Source organism: Falco cherrug, chromosome Z (assembly GCF_023634085.1).
Source record: "Falco cherrug isolate bFalChe1 chromosome Z, bFalChe1.pri, whole genome shotgun sequence".
In the NCBI taxonomy this organism is placed as follows: domain Eukaryota; kingdom Metazoa; phylum Chordata; class Aves; order Falconiformes; family Falconidae; genus Falco; species Falco cherrug.
The window spans coordinates 80,836,952-80,861,039 of record NC_073720.1 but is presented as its reverse complement, the minus strand read 5'-3'; the positions used below and the strand labels follow the sequence as shown (position 1 = coordinate 80,861,039).

The window sequence follows — 24,088 nt, the reverse complement described above, 5'->3', positions numbered from 1 at the left end:
GGTCTACTTTTATTAGTGCTATGGGAAATCTCTGATTATCCAAATACAAAAATTCTTAAACAACTATTTTATTGTTATTCAAACATATTTATAAAAATACATCAATGTTGTAAGACCTATAAAAAAACAAGTCCATGCTTTTGCAGTGATACCCAATTTTGTAATGCTACTCTCACAGTTTCAGTAATGTAGTCACAGGTTCTGGTATGAAAGTACTGCAAATCTGATGCACTGAAGTATCTTCTCTTGGCAAACAGAAGCAGTTAAACAACAGTGTCCATGTTAACTTTAGCTCTGTTTGAAACTGAAGGAGAAATTGAAAAAAACCCCACCCAAATGTACACCCCCCCCCCCAACAAATCCCCAAAACCCCAAACCCATACCAGCATTCTTCAGATTGAAATGTGGCAAAAGTCATGGGCTTGAAATCCTAAATGATCCTATGAGCAAAAGATGACTGGGAATGCATTGTCTGTGGGACCACCTTTACTCTAGACAGGAATAAGTTCAATGAAAAGGCAAGAGTTACCTCCAAAAACATTGCCCATGTGGTTTTGCTGTTTACCTCCAGCCTTCTTAGAGAGACAGTGGCTATTCTGAACTGTGGCACTCAAAACATTTGCTGACAAAATCCTGGCAGCCAAGCTGCATCAGCTCTCTGCAAAATTTGGAAGAACTAAATTGTCACCAGATTTCTTAGTGTGATTACTACAAATGCAGGAAAAGTATTATCATTGCAAAGTTTCAGTTATCACCTAGTAGCTGTCTGTCATCTCCATGTCACTCTCAAGTATTCACTCCATTTTCCAGAGCCCTATTCCTCATCTGTGCTCCTCGATCCTAAGGTGGACAGACTGAGCTCTTCTATGAAATGCAACCAGCTGTCCCGAGATAGGCTGACAACCCCTCTTCCTCCGTCATTTCAGAGAGGCCAGCTTGGCCTCTTGTAACTGCAGAACTGTCCCTCCTAATGTGTTCTGTGATTAGTGTGTCCGGATGTATGTACCTACCAAGTTATGGTGGGGAAGAAGCTTTTTGCTTTGGGATTGTTTAAATTTTAAATTCTCCTGGGCTGAGACATGATGAGGATGACTGGAAAGACCCATAAGGTCTGGGTGCAGGCCCCACCATCTCAGCAAGTGCTGAGCACATAGAAGTGTACATCTTTTATTTGAAACACCATAATTTCTTTCATGGAAGTTCAGGCAAGGAGAATGAAATTCAGCCTCTTCTTTGCACTGGAGAGGTTAAATTCATGAATGAAATGCTGCAGGTATGGATCTGAAAAAAGAACAGTCTTGAAACAAGAGGAGTAAATTCAGAGATGCCAGGGATGATTTAACGCAAAAGCAGCTGCTTGTCATACAGCAGAGCTTCATCTTGCTATAGGTGAATGACATCATCATTTGTTTTAACAAAACAAATGTGCAAACATATGTGCAAAATGTGAGCAAACCTTTTCCGTGTGATGAAGCAGTTTAGTGTAATACACGTTTTCTGGAGTGAACTTTGTGAACTCTTGCTTAGAAACAAAGTTTTTCTTTATCCCCCCTAAATATCAATTATTGCAGACATTATAGTCATAATATTTGTTACCTTCACCGTCAGCCCAATGGTGGTTTACATATGTGTGGTTATGGTTTAGACTCAAAGATGAGTTCAGATGGTCACAGTGGATGATTTTTACTTCAAAAAAACGTATGATCGTGGCCCCAGTTACCAGGCTTAAGATGTCTCGGTACTTTAATAGGGGAAAATAGTCACTCCACTGCTGCTTTTTGTGCAAAAAATTAGATTTCCTAACCACCATATTTCCTTATTCCTATATATCTGTGAAAGAAGAGTAAGCATATTACTACCACTACTTAGTGTGTCTGTTGGAGTGCTCAAAATCAGAAGAGTTATTCATAACTCATTCTTTCAAATACTATTACTTTGAATAAAATACTGTTTTAAAAAAATCAGAATACCTTATAACTAGTATACCAGCAGTCATATAAAAATATACACCAGTTAATGAAAAGCAATCATAAGGTTTACATGATGGAGCTGGGCATGCTGCAAACTGAACGGACATCAGCAAGCGCTCATGGTGAAGGCATATGATGGCTGTTTCCAGCAATGAGGTCTCAAGATCAGATGCTCTGGCAAAACCGTGACCTCTCACATCCAACAGGCAGTGCTGATGGTGGCAGGTAATGTTCTGAGGATTGGATCTGTCTGGTTAGGACTGAGCGATAAGACACCTAGTAAATACTTGCAACAATAATACTACTGAGCACCGGTTCCCATGTTCAGTCATTTCTTAAAATGATTTTTATTCTTCAGTGTTTGCAAAGATAGCAAGCCACAGGTAAAAAGAATTATCTGATATTGTTCAAGGAGAGAGAGTGTGGAGTTTAAGCCAAAAGATTCAAAAGGCAAAAGTGTTTCTCTGAATTTTGAATTCTTTTTTCCTTTGAATACAATGTGTGTTGACCATATGTGCTTTAGGTCCTACCTGAATCTCCTCTCATCCATACATCATCAGTTTTAACACAGGATATAGCATGACTGGCAGACAATCTGGAATCAATCTGTTTATCTTTAAAATGCTGCTGAAAAGTTTTAGAAGTTGCAAGGTCCTGAACTGGAAAGAAAATCTTGGAAGTAACAACAAAGAAGCATTGGAAAGACAGACAATAACTTCAGAGTCTTCTATCTGGATCCTGTTGTGCAAGAACATATATGCCATCTCACAGAAAACCATTGCAGTGGAATAAAGTCTTCCTCATTTATTAATACAACCAGGAATCAACCAGGCAGTTTTTAATTAGCATTGTAATTTTCAAGAAGTGAAAGATGGTTGCTTTATAGACTTCATATGCAGCTCAGAAGGGGCTCCAAACACAGCTGCATTTGTTTATAATATACTGCTATTTTTTAAGAGGATGCATCTGAGATACTGTATGTACTTGAAGACCTTGTGCTGCATAGCTAGAAAAATTTTATCAAAAGCCATGAATTCAATGTATTGCAATTTTGCTCTCTGGTGCTTTTCTAAGCATTACAAATCATAGGCTGTAGATGGTTTGCAAATAACCACTCTAGAAGAAAGCTTCCACATGTCTATTAATAAGAATAATATAAATATTCCACAAATAGATGACTGCTTATTGAGGGGCAAGTATAGGGCAAATCTTTTGTCTTTTGTTTGTTCTGCATTTCAGCCATATCTGACATCTAACTGCAATATTTTGCATTCCTTTAACTCTGATACTCAAGGATCACACAAATGCTTTACAAACATCAGTGGGCTAAGTCTCAAAACATTTCTGAAAACAGGACTCGTATATGGCTGACATTTATTTCTGCAGTTCATAACTTTCTTACCATTCACATTATCCTTCTGTTTTCTGGATTGGATATAATCATCTTACTAGGGTTCCTAGTGGACCTTTCTGCTCTCAGGTAGTAGGTTCTTCTTGGAACTACAATATTTTAATATTTCATGGTTGACTAAAAGAAAAGATCTTGTCTTTCCTCAACAACAGCAAATTATGGATTAACTTCACAATCATAATAGTAATAACAACATTAATAACAACATTAAACAATAGTTATAGTTTTCAATATTACTATTATGTTATGTTATTAATATTACATAACTGAAGGACAAGCTTGACCATAGATTCTTGAATTCATGAACTGCTCCTTTACTACTTACAGATACTGCACATTGTACATGCTGAATACGAAAAAGGAATCCAGTTTTTCAAGCCTACTTCAAAGCCTCCACAAATAATGTCTTGAAAAATTTGGTTTTCTCCCATAAGGTCACTTTCAGGGATATTTAACCCTTTTCTGCTGCAACTTGCAAAGGCTGATAGGCTCAAGCTTATTAAAAAATCCATTGCCAAGGGGTACTAATAAACAAGGCTGTCGTAAGAAGCAGATTCCCCCCTGTTGTTTTCCATCTGAGCCATGTTGAGTATTTTATTGATGAAAGGAATAAACAAAGGTTTCAGATTTGGTTCATATCCCTTAATTGTCCATAATTATTCAAAGTATCTAAAAGGACTTGCATAATCTAACTTGGTAGGGCTTGAAGGTGAATGCAGGGAAGGTTTCCAGGCTGATTTCCATAAATACTGTAACTTCTCCAGGCTCACAATAGGCTCAGCACTTAAGGTCTAATATGCAAGCTCTTGCTGCGGCTAACAAGATGCAGCCAGCATTTCTGGCTGGAGCTCCTGGCTGGCTCTCGCATATGCACTCTGAACATGTGGCTCAGTGCTGTGAAGTACTGACTGTTTTCTTCACCCCTAGAAGTCAATGGAAATTGTTTAAAGTGCCCAGCAGTTCTGAGGATCAAGCCCACAAAAAATGCTATTGTTTGGAAACTGAATTGCGGTAAGCTCCGCTTTTGTACCGTGAGTTCATTACTATATATGTTCACATTTCCCCACAATTCCTGTTGAAACATATTTTGAACAGCAAGTCCCCATGTTTTATTTGTACAATCTGGTGCTAGTTTAGAGACATTTTGTTTTGTTTAGGTTTTGTTCTCCCCCATGGGGTACGGCCTTACTTTCACTACATAGGAAAGTCAGGAAGGCTCCAGGATGCCGTGCATCAAAAAGCAACCTAATCAGCCAAGGCTCTGTGTCTAAAGCATCTACTGCTAAACAAGAGGACTAAAATCTTAAAGGCATCCTTTTCACATTTTCCAGCGACATTCCTAATTTTGCATTATCTTTCATTGCTGTTAATACAGTGCTCTTAAATTATTTGCTGTCCACTAACAAAAGATGTGTGGACACCTTCAGCAAGGACCTTAACTACAAGCCTTCTAGACATGTGGTAATTCCCCATGCAGTCAGTAGGGCCATTTTTTTAGAAGTTTAAATCCCTTGATGAATCCTGGTCCTAAAGCATCCAGACACTGGGAATAGTTTTAAAATTTATTTATCCAGTTTCCCTTGAAGGACAAGGAGGATAATTTTATATATGAAAAAAATGAAAGGAAATTAACAGAGTAAGAAGCCAAAGTGATCTTTTTCTTCAAAAAGCAAATTTACAAAGACTTCCATGGAAGGTTATAAAACCTGCCCTGTTTGCCTGAGAGACTTTTCTAATCACTTAGGTAAACATGGGAGGTAGACTGGGTAAATACATATCCAGGATAGGCTAAATATTGAGGTGTTTTAGAGGAGTATTTATTGAGTTAAATATATTTATGTATACACACACATACATATTGGTACCTGAAGAATATATATTTTGGTATACTACCTCAGAGCCATAACAACTCTTAGGTGTACAAATTTGGCAGTTGGAGGAATCCAATTTAAAAATCAATATTGAGTAAATCATAACAAAAAATTCTATAAAATTATAGTGTTTCAGTACATGAACTTTTCTCAGTTCAGTGATACAAGACCTCATAAGTCTGACGGAACCTCAAAATAACATTAGCAACTGGTGTTGCTAATTTATTTGGATGATGCCTATTGAAATAAATTTATTTGGATGATGCCTATTGAAATAAATTGGTGTTATTGAAATAGTTGAAATTGAATAGAAAATGTTTCCTTCGTAATGAGCATAGTATATAGTCATTGCCTTAAAATCCAGAGGACAGAGGAATGGCTGGCAAAATTTTGCTTGACATACACTTTCTTGGATGATTTCTTTAAGAAAGGAAACTTGAAAAATCACTTGTATGTGACACTTTTCCATTTAGAAGAAAACTGAAGTAGCTTGAAACAGTGAAACTAATCCTGCAGATGATCTTTAAAGTTCTCTATTATGGATGCTAGAAACTTACTATATGGCATTATTTATCCTATTTAAAATACCCCTGTTGGCGGACAAACCTCAGGGAACTTTGCGGGAAAGCATTTTAATTGATGAACTATAGAACAGAGTGATTAAAGAAATGAACACTAAGTAAATGTTCTGGCAAGTGCCATTGATGGGAAAGCTTCTAGAGGAGTGGTAAAAATAAGATCCAAATAAAGGTGTAAAAAGATGGAAAATATAGGACAGGAAGACAGATATTAATCCATCACTAGTCACAGGCAAAGGGCCTTTAAGTTTTGAGTTTCCACACTCTCTGGTCAGTTGTCCTTTAAAATGAAGTTGTTGCCGAGAGCAGTTTTTACTTAAAACGAGTGAACTAAAACGTAGAGAAGATTATCCAGTTGCTATGTGAGAGCTGTATATACCATGAGTGCAACTGGTGAGAGAAATGAGAAAGCAGGTATCAAACCTTCTTTGCTCTTTAGAAGTGGACAACCTCTAATACTTTTTAATTACGATTTGTTGTCGCTTTTATCCTGGCCATATTTTACTTTGTGTCTAGGCTCCCTGTTTCCCGTAAGCTTCCTCTGGGACCACAAACTGCTAACTCGACATCTACGGACAGAAATGCCACAACATAAATTAAGTTGTTTTTTTTTTTTTTAAAAAAAAATAATTTTTGCATTTTGGTTGGGGGGTGCCACAACAGATAAAAAGCCACTGTGCAGCTGCCTCGTGGAAAAACCTTCAGCTGAGCACTGATAAAATTTATCACAAGAGCACACATAGGAATAAGCAGCTTACCAAAGCAGGCTGCGGTAAAACGTGCAACAGCTAAAATATCTAACGGGATGCTGTAGCTTGACAATGAAACGGTGGCAAAAAGAGCTAATAACACGGGGCTTGTACAGTACATAACTTTGTCTTTTGGGCTGCTGCATTTATTTACTGAGCTCTGCACCACTGTATTGTCCCCGGACCTGGAGCAGAGGTGTACTTGGACTCTCCCAAACATGTCATCGTCCTGCTGGGTCTGTGGCACACCGTGAGCAGAAGTGGGCAATGCAAGAGCGGGGCTGGTACCGGCACTCGAGGCAAACTGGTGCTGAGCTTTCGCCACTTAACTGTTCACCTTATGCTTCCTGCATTTATTGATTTTCTTTTAAAAGTGATTTCTGAACTTATCCTAGAAAAAGATGGAGACTTCTGAGAATACATCTGGCCCCAAAATAGTCAGAATTTCACCAAAACCCCTCCTCACCTTGTGAGGTCATCAGGTGTTTCAATGAATTCAGAAAAGCTCTAGAATAAGCAAAATGCTGTGTAGCTTCTTTCATTAGCTGGAAATACATGTGTAAGGTTTCTCTTTCCATCTCCAGTTGCTCTTGCATGGCTTGCTGTTCGAGAGGGTAAACACGACACGTGGATACCTGGCTCCATGCGTGTATTTTTAGCTCAGTTCTCCCGGAGTCTGGAAGCTGTAAAAAAAAAAAAAAATTAAAAAAATCCCCCAAATCAAAGTAAAACATCCTCTCATTTAAAGAAGAACCTGGATTAAAGGAGCCCTTGGGAAAAGTGGAGAGCTGGAGGGTTAAGCAATAGCATGAGACAGTTTGTGAGAGATCAGGCATGGATTAGGAGTGATTGGTGACTCACACAGATTTTGCTCATATGTATCTGACACTCCTGAAAGTCTGCTGATTCACCCTGGGAAGGACAGGTTCTTCTTTCTCTTCTGCTGACATTTACAAGCAGCATAAATGAAAATGGTAGTATTTTACACCTGTGTCGCACATGTGTAAACGACTGTAGGAAGAACACAGCAGCTGCAAATCAGGTCCAGAGAGTTGAAACAAGAAGAAGCAGAAGGTTGATAAAAGAGCATAAGCTAAAGACTATTGCCAACGTGGACAAAGAAGAGAGAGAGAGTGAAACAGAAAGGAAAAGGTCAAAGGAAGTGAGAGAGAGAGATAGACAAAAAAACTGGAACCAGGTTCACAACAAAGAAAAGGACAGGAAAAAAAAATTAAAATGAAACCATCCACAAGCAAAAAGTAGGGACTATTAGTGTTGAAAAGGAACAACAGCATGGAGAAGGGAATATTCTCATTCCATTCCCAGACAAGCAAAAGCTATTTTTTTTTCCTCTAAAATGGACTTTTCAGGTATATGATCACAGAGAAACTGTATAAAGGTATTAGACAACTTGACCCCCAGAAAGAAAATGAGACTGGGACCCATTTTCTGGTTTTGCTCAGTGGGCATGCTGCTAGCACCAAAGGTGTTTTTGGGGTGGTTGTCCCTTTGGTGCCTTTTTTTGCTGGTGCAGCCTCCCTTGCACTATGTGGGGTGTTCGTTTATGTCCCCCATGCTGCTGACAGGGAGCCAGCCTCTGTCCCAAACACTAAGGGAGGCATGAGAGTGGAAGGGGTGACTAACGTCGCAGGATTCGTGTGTTGCAATTAGCAGCATGGGGACACCTGCCTGTGTGCCAGTTCCGCATGGCACACCGTCCTTTCTCTCCAGCGCTGTTCCCAGATCACTTTTAACGTGCGAAAGGAGAGATTATTTACCAGGGTGGTAGACACATTTCTGTTCTCAAGAACACTGCGATATCATTAATCTTCTGGCAAGTCGGCAAGGGCGGGTTATGTGGATGCAAGTATTTTGCAAGGCTATAAATAAAATTTAAAGAGAGAAATGGACAGAAAAAGAAGATGCTTACCTGGAGTTTCCATTGCCACAATACAGATGATGTTAACACTGCAATAGCTTACTGCTAATAACACTTTAAGAAATCTCCCTTTTATGGTTTTCAGCATCTATCCAGAAAAGTGGAACATAAAATGGGATCCTAAGGCTGCAATATAAATTTTCTAATCCTGTCTATAAAACAGGTAGTTGATCAAAGAAAGTGCAAAACATAACTCATGTATCTGTAATTGTTGTACTGGGCTGTTCACCTGGCTGCCTCTACAGGCATAAATATCTGAAAGGAAGGGAAAGAAAATGAAAGCAGGTGCAATATGAAGTTTTGTCAGAAAGAAGGTATGATAGATAGCCACATTAGTCACATGTAGCAAAGATATAATTGACTTATGCAGGTTATCTTTACACATCCATACTATGTATTCTGCACAGACCTCATACGTTTCATGTCCTGCCTTCCTTCAAGAATCTGGGACAGAGAAGAAAACAGGAATTCTCCTCTTTGACAGAGATTTCTGCCTTTGCTCCCCTAAGAAACTCCAACAAAATAGATAAAATAGGACAGCATCTATAATTTTAAGGTCTTGTGCCGTGGGTCCCTCAAAAGGTATGAGTCAAGACCGATTTACATGAGGACACCATGTTTTCCTTCCCCAGTGGTGTAAAATACCTTTTTCAAATATGCAAAGTTGAGATAAATTGGATTTTAAACCAGGTAGTTCAGTAGGAGTTAATGATTATTGCTCCCTTTGGAGAAGAAAAACTAACATTTGAAAAGGCGGAAAAAGCTGTTTATGGCTTCTGCAAACAATCAAAAAGTGCTGTCTTTCTGAAGTTCCTCTGTGATCAGGAATAGTAGAAGTAATTCCAACATAGTCAGATGGTCAAACCGGCATGATAAACCCCAACATTATGTGATGCATTTTAAAATCACATGGTCCTGCCATTTATCAGAAATACATCATTAGAGCTCACATGATGTATTGATGTTGATTTTAAGTTAGAGCATAGCTACTGCTTTATTTCATTTGTCCCAGTAGGGTCTGGTTGCTTTTACATAATCTGCTTTTATTGTCACGTCACCCAGACAAGGTAGCATTCTATTCTGCACTGTGCTGTAAGGGCACAGAGGAACGTGATGATTTTATTTCAGTGCTGTACATTTTTATTAAATTAATTCAACACGATACTTTTTCCTCTCCAGTTTTGTCAGGGTCACATTTTTGTCCTGCCTTGAGTAGATGTAGGGAAGAAGGGAAATGGCTTGACTCTTACTGTCACTTTTTAGTGCAATCACCAAGGAAATCTTAAATAAAGCACCCTTAAGTGAATGAGGCAGTAACATGTTAAGTGGGACTTGGGAAAAGAAAAAAAAAAAGTATCCTCTCCTGGGAATTTTTTTGACTTCATTAAAACTGAATTGATCTTAGACCTTAGCTGTAATTCCAGACTATCAGGAAGATCAATGCACAGGAATAGAGGGATTACAGCTGGAAAATGGGAAATGATTTGTTGGAGAAAGAAAACCAAAACGTTGTCTTTGCTTCCCTTTCCAGCTCAACTTCTAAGCTACCTGGAGGGCAGCTTCAGCCTTGGCTGCCCAGTGAAATGTAGCTGGATGCAACTTGATTTGTATCTGTACATTCCCAGTATACGACTTGGCAAAGGTGTGAACCCCAGGTTTGTGATGGCAGGAGAGGTGAGGGCTCAGTCTCTCATTCACTGGGTTACTGGATTTATCCCTAGAAAAGTACTTCCCAGACCACCAGGTCTAGGACCTGCTGTCCTAGACCTAATTATATGTTTAGGTCGTGCAGTCACTTTAGGAAACAGGTAAAAATGTCTGTCTGGAAAGCAGTTCAGTTTGCAGACTTCTCTACTCCTACTGAAAGAGTTTGCAGAATCCTCTGGTGGTTGGGAATAGTCCTCCTGATTACAGGCATACACTTACTCATTGCAGTTTATACACATTTGTTCTTGTGCCAACACTGCCCTTCACTAGCAGTTGTTCTTTACTACTAATGTATTTATAGACTGCAGTCATATTCCTCCTCAGTCCCAATTTTGCAAACTGAAAGAAGCCAGACCCTTTTCATTCCTGCTTACGAGCCAGGCTCTTGTTTTCCCTGCTTGGCTTAGCAGGCTGTCCCTGTTCACGTGCCAATCCCGGTGAACCCTTTACCTGGCTGATCAGAGCTGTGCACAACAGTCCAAATGTAATTTCGTGGGTGCTTTGCACGACAGAGCAAATACTTCTGCATTTCTACAGGAATACCTCACCCCAGCATTTTTTATGGCCACAGTATTACTAACTCCTAATCATACAGTGTGTAATTAGTATACCAAAGTCTCTCTCCTGCTGTATTATTTCCAACTGATGAACTCCAGCTGATAGCAGGAATTCCTGCTATTAGCCTCCAGGTTCATGCTGTTGCACTTTTTACTATTAAATTACATCATATTTCTCTATCTTCACTCTTCAAGGTCATCCAGTTCTTTCTCTGCAATGTTGCATCGCAAAAGTGTTGGCTTACTGCACTGCTTACTATTAAAATAGGCAGGCCTGTGTTTTTTTTCTCACAACAGGTTACAAGCTGAGCCTCCTGCCCAAATCATCTGCTTATCTCATAGCTCTCTACAGCCTGGTAATATTCTGCCTCAGCCCATGCCTCATGAGCACAATACTTCTGGGAACTGTACTACATTGTTTTCCCTGAGGAAACCCTTTTCATTTGCAGTTTTTGGTAGCTTGAGAACAAAAGATACCAGAGTGAGAGAGTGACTAGTAAATAGAGGACAATCATTTTCAGGTGTGAAGCCATCCTGGGGATTTTTTTTTAAAGCCTCCTACCTTCCTACATGGATGTCAGTATCATTCAATCCAGATGTTGTTGGCTTCTGTTCAACACACCCCTCGTTTGAAATGGAAGGTGTTAAATTGAAGTCAGCCTGAAAAGAGAGGTGAACAGGGCTCTGGCAACCATGAACAGGAGGATCAGAGGCAGATCTAGCAGAAGCACCAAGATCGCAGCTAACAGGAGTCATAGTGTCTTCCTCAAAGTTAATCCCTTCCCAGTTCCCTTAAGGAGGTGCTAAGGGGCACATCCTTGCTTCAGCAAAGGTGTATATGGGCTGCTGTTCATGGAGCCAAAGCAACTCACTTCAGCTCAGGACCTGAAAAGCAGGACAATTGCTCCAGCTCCTTCTGCAGATTCTGGAGTGAGCTTGAAGACAAGAAGTCACGTGTGAGGGTAGACTGGGTTTTAGGGTTTTCCTCATAGGCTTACTATAGCAGCAAGTTAGGGCCATTTGACTACCTATATTTATCATATCTTAATGTACTAGGCTTTCTTTTCAAAATAACCACAGGACTGATTTTACTGCATCTGTAATTTCTGGCTTGTGGATAACTATCGCAACAGCTGTTTTCCTTTTAAATCACTGATATGTGCTTTACGTCTCAATCGACTTTAATGCTGTTCCTTGGGCCTGTCTGACTGAAAAATTCATACTGACTCCCCATTATGAATACAGATTTATACACATAGATTTTTAGCAGAGGGAGTTTGGGAAAGAGGAGAGGTTGAACAAATTTCAAGAAGTTATTGTTGTGAAAATGCATGTTCTAACCTTAAATAAAACGAGCTTTGTTGAATCAGAGCTGAATTGGTTCCCAGTTCCTAGCTTTGTTGTTTGTACATTTGATTTCATATTTTCATGTTATAAACTCAACATTTCTAAATGTCGTGCCATGGAATCCATTTGGAAAACGTCATGTGATGCCAGATAGGCATTTTGTAGTCTTGTATACTATACTCTCAGTCTTACTGCGTCTCCTTCCACTGTAATATTATTTGCTGTGCAGGAGCTGTGTCTTGGCTTCTGCAATAGTTTGCCATTAACAGGGCAGAGCATGTCATAAATAACCCTCCAATATGTGCAATAATTAACTTTTAAGACTACCATTAAATCCTTTTAAAGCGGATTGATTAGGTTTCAATTTTGTACGTTGCTTCAGATTTTCATCTAAACTGAAGTGTTTCTTTAGGCTATTCTGCAGCTGTGCTTGCTTTCTAGCACTGACAGTCATTCAAATCCATCTCGTGCTATTGTAACCTGCTGTTAGCCCATTAGTTGCAATCTGTGGGAGGAGAAGGAGACAAATTGTGTCACTATTCCTTATCAAGGGACCACACAGTTGTTTGCCACTTTGACTCCGTGATGGATAGTTATCTTGAGATGTGACAGGTGTGAGACTGGAAATTTAGAAGGAAACAATGCGGGAGCCCAGTAGCATTTTGTTATTGACACTTGCTAGATAACAACACAGGGTTAATCAATCTCTTGTGTTGTTCTTAACCCCCTATTCTTTTTGTCTTCAAGACGCAGTTTTTCTCATCAGACTGACACGGCAGGAAAAAGGTTCAAGTAGATAGCAGACATTTTTCCTTTACCACGTACTGGACATACAATGTCAAATTCCATGAAAAACACATCTGTGTTTCCTTTGACAATTTTTAAAAACTCTTTGAAAGTGGGTCAGGGGCTGGAGAAAGTACAGTCTAAATATCTTAAAGTATCTGCAAGTAGACATCCTTTCTTTGAAAGAGAAACAGTCTTTTTCCAACTTGATTTTTATTTTCAACAGGTTTTTTATCATTGTATTTCTGCAAATTAACTTGCTGTAGCCCATCTCTTAGTATTTCCTTTCCAGATACAAGCTAAAGTGACTGAGATGAAAGAAACAAATACCCTGAATGTTAAATGACCGCATTTACTTAGCTCTGCTCAAAACACACAATTCAAGGAAATGCAGATCCAGGACCATTTATTTTAGATATTTTAGACTAGGTTTGGTTCTTTTATGACCTTCAGAAAATTGAATACTAATACAAAATTCACAGTCTTAAAAAATATTGAATGTGGTGTTCAATATGTTTAGGGAGCACTGAAAGAATGACAGGAGTTTATGTATGAGCTAAGGTTCACATTGAATAAGGATCTATGGTAAAAGCTAGAAAATGATAAAGCTATAGAAGTTCAAAGAAATACCAATGAACATTGGAGTCCTACTGTACTGACATGATATAAGAGGCACTGGGTGCCAAAGAGATCACAGTTGAAGTAGCCAAGACAAAAGATGAGGAGGACATTACTGCCATTTCACTAAAAGGGATAGAATTATACAAACAATGGAGACTTCGTTGAGGTCTCCAGGAGGCTTGCAGCAGCTGAAGACCAACACACAAGACCATAGGCTCACGCCTAATCTACAAGGCATTGGTAACTATCTTAGTTTTGGATATATCTGTTTGCTCTATTTCTTTGTCCTGTGTTATTCTCTTGTATAAACAAAGCTTTTAGGCAAAGGTTCCTGCTGATGGTAAGGGGAAAATTTCAAGCGCGCTAGCAACGCTCTTGGGTGTTGATACATTAAAGAGCCAGCTTGCTCATACTCTCCATATTATATTGACAATGTTAAAATGTTGTATGTTTTGTTAGGCAATTAAACTGTGTGTTTTGTGCCACAAAACAAAACAGAAAAGAGGCAATTGTTGGCTTTATTAAATCTGAGGGATGAGTGCCCTGCTCACAGGTCATTTGTAAACCTTTAGTAGCATCCAGCAGAGCCTGCACACACGGGTGCTGCAGCAGCCGTCCAGAAACGTTTTTGGGTAGGGTCAAGGGAGCTGTATGGTAGCCAGGATGCTCTACGCTCTTTGGCTCCTCTTGCACTGTGACAAAAAAGCTTGGTGAGCTGGTGTAAAGGCTCATTCGTTCCCTGATTCACATTTCCAAGGTCTAACTGGAAAGAAAGGACTTTGGACACATTTCACTCCTGCCTCTTCATTCCTCTTCAGAAATTTGCATCTGTTTGGTCATGTACCTTCTGCATGGCCATGCTTTGCAGGGCAGAGTTATGATATACACCATATCAACTTCTTCTGTCTGACAGACGTTCGCACAAGCGCCTTTCATCTCCATCGTGGGAAATGTTAAGGATGGAGAGTGATACGCCACTACGATTCTGAAATGTCTCTATCAGGTTTCCACATTAGCCTGCTTTCACCACTTCTTTTCTCTTGCCTTCTGAGTTTAAGTAGCTGCCAATGAAATCTCAGAAAGGTCTCATTAGATTTGAAGCTCCTGTCAGACAGAGCTGGAGGAAAATTTATCATGTGGGCTTCATATATGAGATTTGAGAAACTTGTTTCTGTCCATCCGATTCACATTCAGGTTCTGTGAAGTGAACAGTAATTAATCAAAGGCAGTGCTATAGGAAATAAAAAACCCTGATGCACAAGCATAACCAGCAACTCCTCACGCAACACTTGCTCTTTAGCAATAGCAGTTGACCACCCAGTTCAGCACAATATGTATAAGCGACATCTGTTCCTGTGTCACTGTGGCTTTCCTGAGCAGAAAGGTACTTTGTGTGCTTTATAGCTGCCACATGGCTGACATTGTTATTCCATAACCTTACGCCCCTGTTCTTGCACCCCATGCCCCTAAACCTTGTCTCTTGCATGCTTCTCTGTCTTCCACTCTAACTCTGTAACAGCTGAACAGCACAAATGCCCAACAGCAACTGGGATTCCTAAGCAAAAGCAGTAATAAAATAACATACCTCCAAGATGAAGGAGACATGCATGTTTCTGAACGTTTGAGTGACGGTTTTTAGTTATCCATCATAAGCAGAATTTGTTCTTTTAGAAAGAATTACCTTGAGTCATTTAAATAGAAAAGGTTTATCAGGAAAATATTTAAGAAGATGCTCTCCTGTCACCGTGACTGGTGATCTGAGTTCACGTCCAGTCTAGCTGCAGACTTTCTGTGAAATGCTGAAACATTGCAGCCTTGAAGAGTACTTGAACATTTGAAAACTACTGAAATCCAGTTACTTTTGAACAGGAAACAAGCTTTTCACTGAGTGTGTCATTGTTCAACACAGAGCAAAGGATTGCATCGATGCAGAAATTACCAGGCTGCAGCATACATATTAATCACTGTATCTGAAATACTTCCAAGTAGTACCCAACAACTACTCTGAGTTGTCTCTGTGCCATGTATTCACCACCTGTGGCACACAAATGAAAACCTGTGGCCCCCAGCATTAAATACAGCTTCCCTGTGCAAAGAGAATTAAATACCTAAGTATCATTAAAGACCTACACCTTACTATCCTACTTTTAAAATAGGGCTTATTTGATGACATTTTTGGTAGTGACTGTAATATAAACTTCTAGAAAAAAAAAAAGTGTTTGGTATTGTGCTGTGTTCAGCACATATTATGGTCGGTCTTGATTTTAATTGGGACTTGACAGCTGCTGTAATACAAACAAATAATAATAATAGCTTAAGGATATCAAACAGAGAAGGAGGACAGAATGCCTTTTATACTTACAAAAAGATTATGTCAATTGATCTAGATTTCAGAAAGCAGTAGAAAAGAAGCTAAGTGTAACTTGTTATCATTAAAAGGTAGAAATCTGTTAGCCTTTGATTTATTTGTAACTGTTTAGCACACTGTTAAGTATAAAAAGAGTCAGAAGAACATAATATACCAATGTAGTTGCTAATATTCTTTAGAAAGAGCTAGAGAGGAACAAAAAAAAAAAAAAAAAAAAAAGAGGCATGAGAGGGTTGTATTTAATACAATTCTTTGCTCAGTCTCAAGCAATGTTCTATCTAATGCAATGCTTTTCTCCCTGATTAATCAGAACAGGGTTCAGATGAAATCAAATAATTTGCAGATGAATTGCTAATATGTCCTGTCATGCATGCCCTTCTAACAGCATGTCTTTCTATCCTGTTGAAGTACTTACATCATATGGAGAGACCTGGAAAGTTTGAACATTTTGGTTCACTGCCAAGAAAAATTATTTATCAATGGCACATACTGTGCTGATATATACCACAAGAACAGATTTTTAACTAAGAGTGAACATTAGGACGAGACCCTTTTCCTTCCTTTAGTGCATTAAGACAGACTGGGATGCCGTGTTCTCTTCTCCAGAACCTCCAGGAAGAAGCCTCAAATCCATTTTAGCTACTAAAGTGGCTCTATTAAACACAGCATCAGGGTACTTCTAAGATTCAAAGTCATTAATCTCACAAGCCTCCTGAGAAGTAGTGCCATTCTGTTCTCATATTTTATGGATGGAGAATCGAGGGGCAGGAAGCTTATGTGGGTGGTGTGTAGGTGGCTGTAGATGTGCTTGCATGCCTGGAAGGGCAGGTGTCAAGTGAGTGGCCACAGCATATCATAGCCTTTCTCCATAAAATGTAGTCCCTATTATTTAACAAAAAGTACCACTTTTGCTGCAGGACAGCTGCTGACTCGGAACCAGCTCTTAACTGTCTCAGCAAATTCACAGTAGTCATCTATTTCTCAAAGTAATTTCTGGAGTAAATACTTGCTTATCAAATTAGGCTTCAGTTTCAAGAATGATCTTTTTCTCCATTGCTCCTGCAGGGAATAGTGTATCATGAAAAAGGCTTTGTTCCCTTTGGCAGTCAAGCTAACGCCATCAAAGAAGCTCAGGGAGAGGGAGCTCAAAGTTGTCATTAGAGTTTCAGGCAGATCTTGCTTGGGCTGTGGAGGGTTGCTATCACTACATGGTACATTCCAAAGGTCAGCCAGATCAAAAGCTCTGCTCAGCAGCCAATTAAGACATTGTTCAATATCAGGGAAAATAGGAAAAAGGAAAAGAAATACAATTAAAATTTCAATAAAGAAAAATCAAGTAACTGCAATATAGCCTACAAGTGCCACCCAGGAGGGCTAGGATAATTTGCCATGATAGGATTAATTTACAGTTCTCTTGCTTTTGGGAGGTTTAAGTCTTCAACTTTAATATTTCTTTGGTGCATTATCTGCATTTGCATTTATCATTGGCTTGTACAATGGAATTTTCACAGGACTTGACATTTTGAAGTCCTAACTTAGGGCTTGGTCCAACTGCCTTTGAAGTCAACAAGGAGATTGCCACTAAGTTCAATGAGAAGTTGGATCAGGCTCTATAATCACTATGGACTCATTATAATCTCACAGCTGGTAACAATCGTTTAGAAGTGTAGTATAAAAACTGTGGTACTGGCAGGATGAGTTCAGTGCAAAGCTGAATCCCTTCATATTTAACATAAGTTTAACAATTTAAACAGATTTTAGAATTAGCTGCTCTCTTTGCACACTAACATCTGATGACTTTTTCTGAAACTTGCTGAAAAGGAAAGAGTCTCTGCATTTGCACGATGAGCTGCCTGAATCCTTTAATATGCTTTTGTTTCTTTAACTCCAAATCAAAGCAAGAACGACATTTTCCTCTCTCACTCTGTTGCCACAGAAAATAGTTTTCTGCAAAATGGTTGCTTTTCCAAGCGCTTTGTTAAAATGGCTGCTGCCAGGACTAGGTCTAGGAGCATGGCAATTGCAAAAGCTAACCCTTTTCCCATTACATTTCACAGTTTGTATACAAGCAGCAACACCGTGTTCTCACTGTGCGAATGCTCATATTGCTGTGATGAACAAATTGAGGGCAGATCCCTTCGAAACGAATCGAGGCTTTGCAATAGTTTTGCAAGAGAGACTGTCTGACTCACGGTGTGATTATAAATGAGAGAGTGACTGTTTCTGCTCAGATTGAGGGGTCCCCAGGATTCAGGTGAGGCTGCTGTTCTGGCAGGCCTGCCAACATGGATTTAGATTAACCTAAATGGTATGTACGTTGTTCTCATGCAATCACTTTCCTTTGTGTCCTTCAAGTATACTTGCAAGTATCAGTGCAAAGAGGTCTTAAAGCTGAATGAGGAGAGAAGCTTAAGGTGGAAGAAGGTGGGCTCAGAAGTGTCTGGGTGTCTCACAGACTGTACATTTACCCACTGAATTTGCACGTGCTTGAAACTGTGTTCTTTTTTGTGCATGTTGTTCTGGATTTGCCTTTTCAAAGAGTTTTCCAAAGTCCTTACAAAAACCCAAACTGCTCCCAGAACTGCTGTTTCTTTGTAATGCCAGAGATTTCCCAGAAGAACATCACTCCCTCTTTGGACCAGATGCAAGTGAAACTACTTTGAATATCAGTGTGACTACTTCTCATGGGTGAGGAAAAAGGTTGCAACTTTCCTTACAGAAAAAGCACCATTCAGAAGTGTGCGTTAGACACTGGGCATCCAGAGAAGACCCACAGGTAGCAGGTGCTGCAATGGCAAAACACTTTGCAATACTGTTGTCATTTGCCATTTCTGCTTCTAATGAAGTCAACAATTGTTGGTCTCAGAGCCGCAAGAAAAACTTCAAAGGAAGGTTTTCAATGATCTTTGGAGCTTCTTCATAGGAGAGCAGGGGTTCAGGGCACAACTCAGAGTATCCATCTAGTACTCTCATGGTATTGTAATAATCCTTACCCTATTATTTTTTGTCTTTTATCTTCTTCTTTTTTCCTTTTTTTTTTCTTTTTTTTTTTCTTCTGCTGGTCTGTATACCAGGTAACCTCCCATACTGGTGATAAATAATGCCTGTTCAGGGTAGATCTACGTTTCCTATATTGGCTTCTCTTCAGGACTGAAATATGTAAAGCTTCAGAACCCATACATACTCACACACAAATCCACATAGAGAAAGACAGAATAATCCTCCGTATCATGCTACAGTAGTAATCTAGCTTAATGCAGTCTTGGAGGGTAGGCTAAGCCAGTGAACCATTTCTGCTTTACTGATGTGGTTAATGTGAGGCACAGAGGCCCGGGAGAGAATGATTTCCTTGTAATGTAGCAGTCCATCCATTACTCTGTATATTGAACCAATCAATTGACTTGTTTATGACATGCTTAATGTTTGGGGAATCCGAACTTCTGATTTACTTCAAGTCCTTTTAATTACAGTATATTCCTTGAAAACAGATGCTTTTAATATTCAACTTGAGTGTTTTATAAGCTATGCAAATATTTTATTTGTGGTATTTTTCTGGTGCTCACAGCCAAAACAGGCTAGTCAATTTTCCAGAAGACTATGTTATCTCACTGAAATGTCAGGAAATTCATCTTCCCAAAAGTTCTTCTTCCTTCGCAGGCTACACATTGTACTTTACCTTAAATTTTATGCTGTATCATCTTGACTTTTCTCTGCTAGAGAAATGAGGGTATAATATCAGCCTGTGATGTTTAAAAATACATACATGAAGTTTTGGTCCTTTTGACTAAATGAAGGAATGAAGTCATTTGGCAGTATTTTATGTTGGAACTAATAATTTTTTTTCATTGTACAGCTAGGTTAGCTGTTGAAAGGCTGGAAATCCTAGCACAAAGCTTTTCTACTCATGCTATACTTGAAGAAATAAATCCATTGCAGTTTGCATGGAGCTGCCAGCTTAAGGAAGCCAGCTAAAGAAACCAAACTGAGCACAGCTGAATTGCAAATATGGGTGCACTGCTTAGGTATCTGAATTTTGACCATGAATCATTTTTCTTCATCACGTTCCCCTAGATATACTCTAAAAATCCAACCAAACATAATAATAATCATGCCAGAGTAACAGGGATTGGCAAGAAAGGGTCACTCGGAGGTTGGTAGAGGCAAAGGTATTTCTAAGCATCATCCCAATGAAAGAAATGCATCCACAGCCAACAACACCCAAACTCTCAGACCCATAGACATTAGAGACACTAATACTTATCAATATGTCCAGTTCCCCTTGTTGTGGTCCCAGCCCTGCCCTGTACGATTACCGTTGCTCCTAGCCTCTTACATTTCAGAGTGGATGCATATTTCTACCAAAACAGAAAACAAACCTGAAAAAATCTGCTTTGAAGCAACTACTTGTGCTGAAAAGAGTGCTAAATGCAGTAATAATGCAATGTGTGTGTGTGTGTGTGTGTGTGTGTGGTGGTGAAGAAAAAATGATCATTAACGTTTTCCATTTACAGAAGTAATAGGGTGAGAATACTCTCAAGTCTAAGTTTTTTAATGGGTACATCCTGAAAAGCTTGGAGCCCTTTTGTTGGAGCACTGTTTCTCTGAGCCCTGAATATGTCTTCCTGATTCTCAGGGCCAGGCTGACAGTAGTTCTGCTTATCTATGCAAAAATACCTTGGATATAAGCCCTCTGTAGTTCATGGTAGCCCTTATCTTCTTGCTCACCCCATATCATCCCCTTCCTTTCCTCTTCCTCCTGCCTCCCCCAGTCATGCAACAGGTCTCTTAACACATTTTTTTTCTGTTTCTTAGTTTGCATGCTAACTGGGAGCTTTTCTTTATACACATCTAATCACCCAGTTATTTTTCTTACCTTGTAGACGTCTGTGTCCCCCGGGGCTGTGCATGGCCATCACGCTGTGTGCTGAACCTGCGTGGGGCTGCAGCTGACGCTTGCACAGGTGCCAGCTGCAGTGGGGGGAATTGTGCTAAACCTCACTGCCCTGCTGGGATAGACACAAGTAGATCACAAAGCTTTTTATCCCCCTCTCTTCAGTAAACAATTGTACCTCCAAAGCCATGAGCAATTTTTCTGATTCACAAACACTACTGAATTCACCAATGTTTTCTAGTGGTGGGTTTCACAGCACTGAACGCTGTTCCTCTTTCACAGAGGTGTCTTACTGGGTTGAATGCAGAGCAGAATTACTTTCTTTTTATTTAGCATTTCACAGTCAGCCAAAAATTAGGCTTCCTTTTCCGATTAAAACTATGTTGTGAAAATGATGCCTAATTTGGTGTTTTCTTCATCTCTTGGTCTTTTTAGCGATCACTGATTTCCGCATTTTGCTTTTTTGGTGAATATATACACACACATGCACATACACGCACATGTACAGACACTAACTGGTGTTTGCAAGTTGTATCTTCTTTTCCTGGATGGTCTAATTCTTCCAGTTCAGGCATTAGCACTTAGGTTCGTGCTGAAATGCTTTCCTGAATCAGCGCCCGAGTGTTTAACAACGTGAAGTAAAATGGATGGACATTTTAATGTTTCCTCTTGTATGTGAAATACTCTTTCATCTCTGTATATTAGGAACATATTTTTGGGATCGTTCTGAAATAATGCTCTCTTGTTTAAGCCCAAAGCAGAAACACACGTCTTGAATCAGCCAGTGTGCTTTTCATTTGGAGATGGAGGAGCAGGCACTGACTACGCTTTTGAAGTGGTTTTGTATGGTTGTGGGTGCTTGATATGCATGATTGCACCCACAGTTCGGCATGCACACAGTCAGTGGCAAGGACACGTTTCAGAAGAGCATGAGTGAGGTTTCGCTCCCTCCTCCCAAGTGCCTTTGTTCCTGCTCGATAGAGAAGAATGTCATTTCTCAGAAGAAGCTCCGAAGAAGGTCGTTGAGCTCAGATTTGTCTGAGTGATGATTTTCCTTCTCCTTCTTCTTTATAACTCTACAGGAACAACCTCACACACTGTTGCTGGAGAGTTGCCAGTGGATTTAGTTTTTTTAAAGTTTGTTTTTATGATTTGGCTAAAAAAAAAAAAAAAAAAAAGCAACCTGCTAAGTCATTGCTCGGCACTCTATGAGTCTACAACAAAACTGTATGCTATAAAAATAGATTGCACCCATTCCTACTGTTAAATACCACGAAAGAAATAAGAGTGTTTACAGTATGCTGAAAGGAAAATGCCTTCTCCCACCCATAATAAAATGTGTGAGTTCAGGGTCACTTCCTAATAGGTGTTATTTCCTCTATTTTAATAAAGGTATTTTAACACCTGTATTCCATGCCAGACAGTATTGTCATTTTTTCCACTGATTGGCTTAACCAAATGCTGGAGGGGGGGGCACAAGCACTTTCAAACATCGCTGCTTCACGCCAAACACAACTAATGTGCAGAAGGAGGAAGCCAGAGAAAGCAGCAACCGCCCCTAATTACAGCCAGACGACTTCCAGTCCAGTGAGGGACGGGGAGGCTTTCAGGATGGAAAAAGGTCAGGAAGCCCATCTAGGTCAGCCAGTCTCTGGCTTTGAATTGGCACTTGTACTACCCTCACCCACCCCCACAACCTCACACACAGACTATTTTTGTTCTCCAAATAGTTGCCCAATGTGTGCTGAAGACTATTTATACTCATTGGGACCGCCTCTGTCCTTAGTGCTTTTCTCCATACAGAGTGGTGACCTTTGCTAAGTTGAAGACCAAACCTCCTGTGTATGGGGAGCTTGGTGATTCCAACAGAAGTCAGCAAGAGGATTTGAAAAAACCTGACCCTCTTATTGCAGGAGAATTTTATGCTCCCATGGATCAATTCTTCTGTTTGCTGGAGTATTTTCTTCACAAAGCATCCTTGCCCCCTCCTTGCACTGGATGAGGAGCATAATGGGAAAGTTGATGTAAAGCAGAGATACTACACCCCCCTCACCCAGTTTCTGGGGCAGATCTCACAAGCTGCAGTGCCCTGGGTTGTGTGTGAATGGTTTCCTCAATGCCAGCCCATTTTGCATCTGTACTGATATCCACACTGAATCTTGGATCCAGCTGGGCTGGAAACACTAAGCCAACCAAATACAGGCATGAATTTCTTACAGATTTGTCAAAAGACAACCAGCAGACCTGTGGTCACATGAAGCAGAGCACAGGCTTGCTTGAATAGTTTATGAAGCCTTAGTGGGTCTCACAGCTTCACTCTTTGTTGCTGTAACAGAAGATGAAACTACATATGTTTCCTGTGATTTGGGGTTTGGCAGCAAATGCATTACACAGGACGATGAATGTATGTAGCCTTTGTACATATTTCTAAGCATTTGCTTGGAACTGGAAGGTCATTTTACTCAGGCAAATTACAAATCCTTTGGAAGAAAAAGAGTATGACTACTTGTGAGCCCTGTCAGATACCTTAGAAAACCGCACTGTAAATGCACTTTGTTTTATTTTGGCATATTTCCTGTGTTTGACAACCAGAATGCAAAACTCCACTGTCAGTATTACCGAAGGCCAGAAGATCAAGCGACAATTATCCGTAACACTGAAAAGGCATAAAAAATACTCTCTGACCTTTACAATAGGCCACACTGCACAAATTTCCTAAACTTACTTAAGCACTCAACTCTTCTGTGCAGATGTAATTTGCACGAGCCTTTGTTCCGCATGACCATGGGTTAGAGGATGGTGGCCAAAAAGTGTCATTAGTGCAACCACAGTTTATTAGTCATATATGACTGCGCTTGTTGCAGGAATTACTGGGGAGAACTCCGCAACCTGCATCATGCCAAAGGTCAGACCAGTTGACCATAATGTTCTGTCCTGGTTTTAAAATATATTAATCGATGTTCTCACAGTACTTAGGCAATAAGGATAACAGTAGCCAAACTGCTGAAGGCTAGCATTACATTCACAGCAGCACTAGAACTAGTTTTACCACAAAACAGTACACAGGTCAATTATATATAATAAATAAATACATTTCGGGAGCTAGAGGGGCCAAAAGGCTTGTGGTGAGTTTGATACTAGCACTTCTCTCTCTCCCTTTATAAAAAGCTCTGGAAGGAAGGCAAAAATATTTTAAGCATCAAAAAGACTGATGAATAGGGATGCCAGGATATTCACTTAGAGACAGTATTGTCAGGAGTTGTTTTCCGAGCTATGATACTAAAGATAGTATG

General features: G+C 39.7%; 1 long non-coding RNA gene across 2 annotated transcripts; it reads right to left on the bottom strand.

Moving 5' to 3' along the window:
• Positions 1–976: 976 nt before the first annotated feature.
• On the bottom strand, positions 977–22,192 carry LOC129734765 (uncharacterized). Of its 2 annotated transcripts, XR_008730370.1 has the most exons (4): positions 20,778–22,192; positions 11,345–11,442; positions 7,046–7,262; positions 977–4,304 (listed from the first exon to the last, which is right to left on the bottom strand). It is a non-coding gene; the product is annotated as an uncharacterized LOC129734765 (long non-coding RNA). The 2 variants fall into 2 exon arrangements; XR_008730371.1 differs by lacking the exon at positions 11,345–11,442.
• Between the last annotated feature and the right edge of the window lie 1,896 nt (positions 22,193–24,088).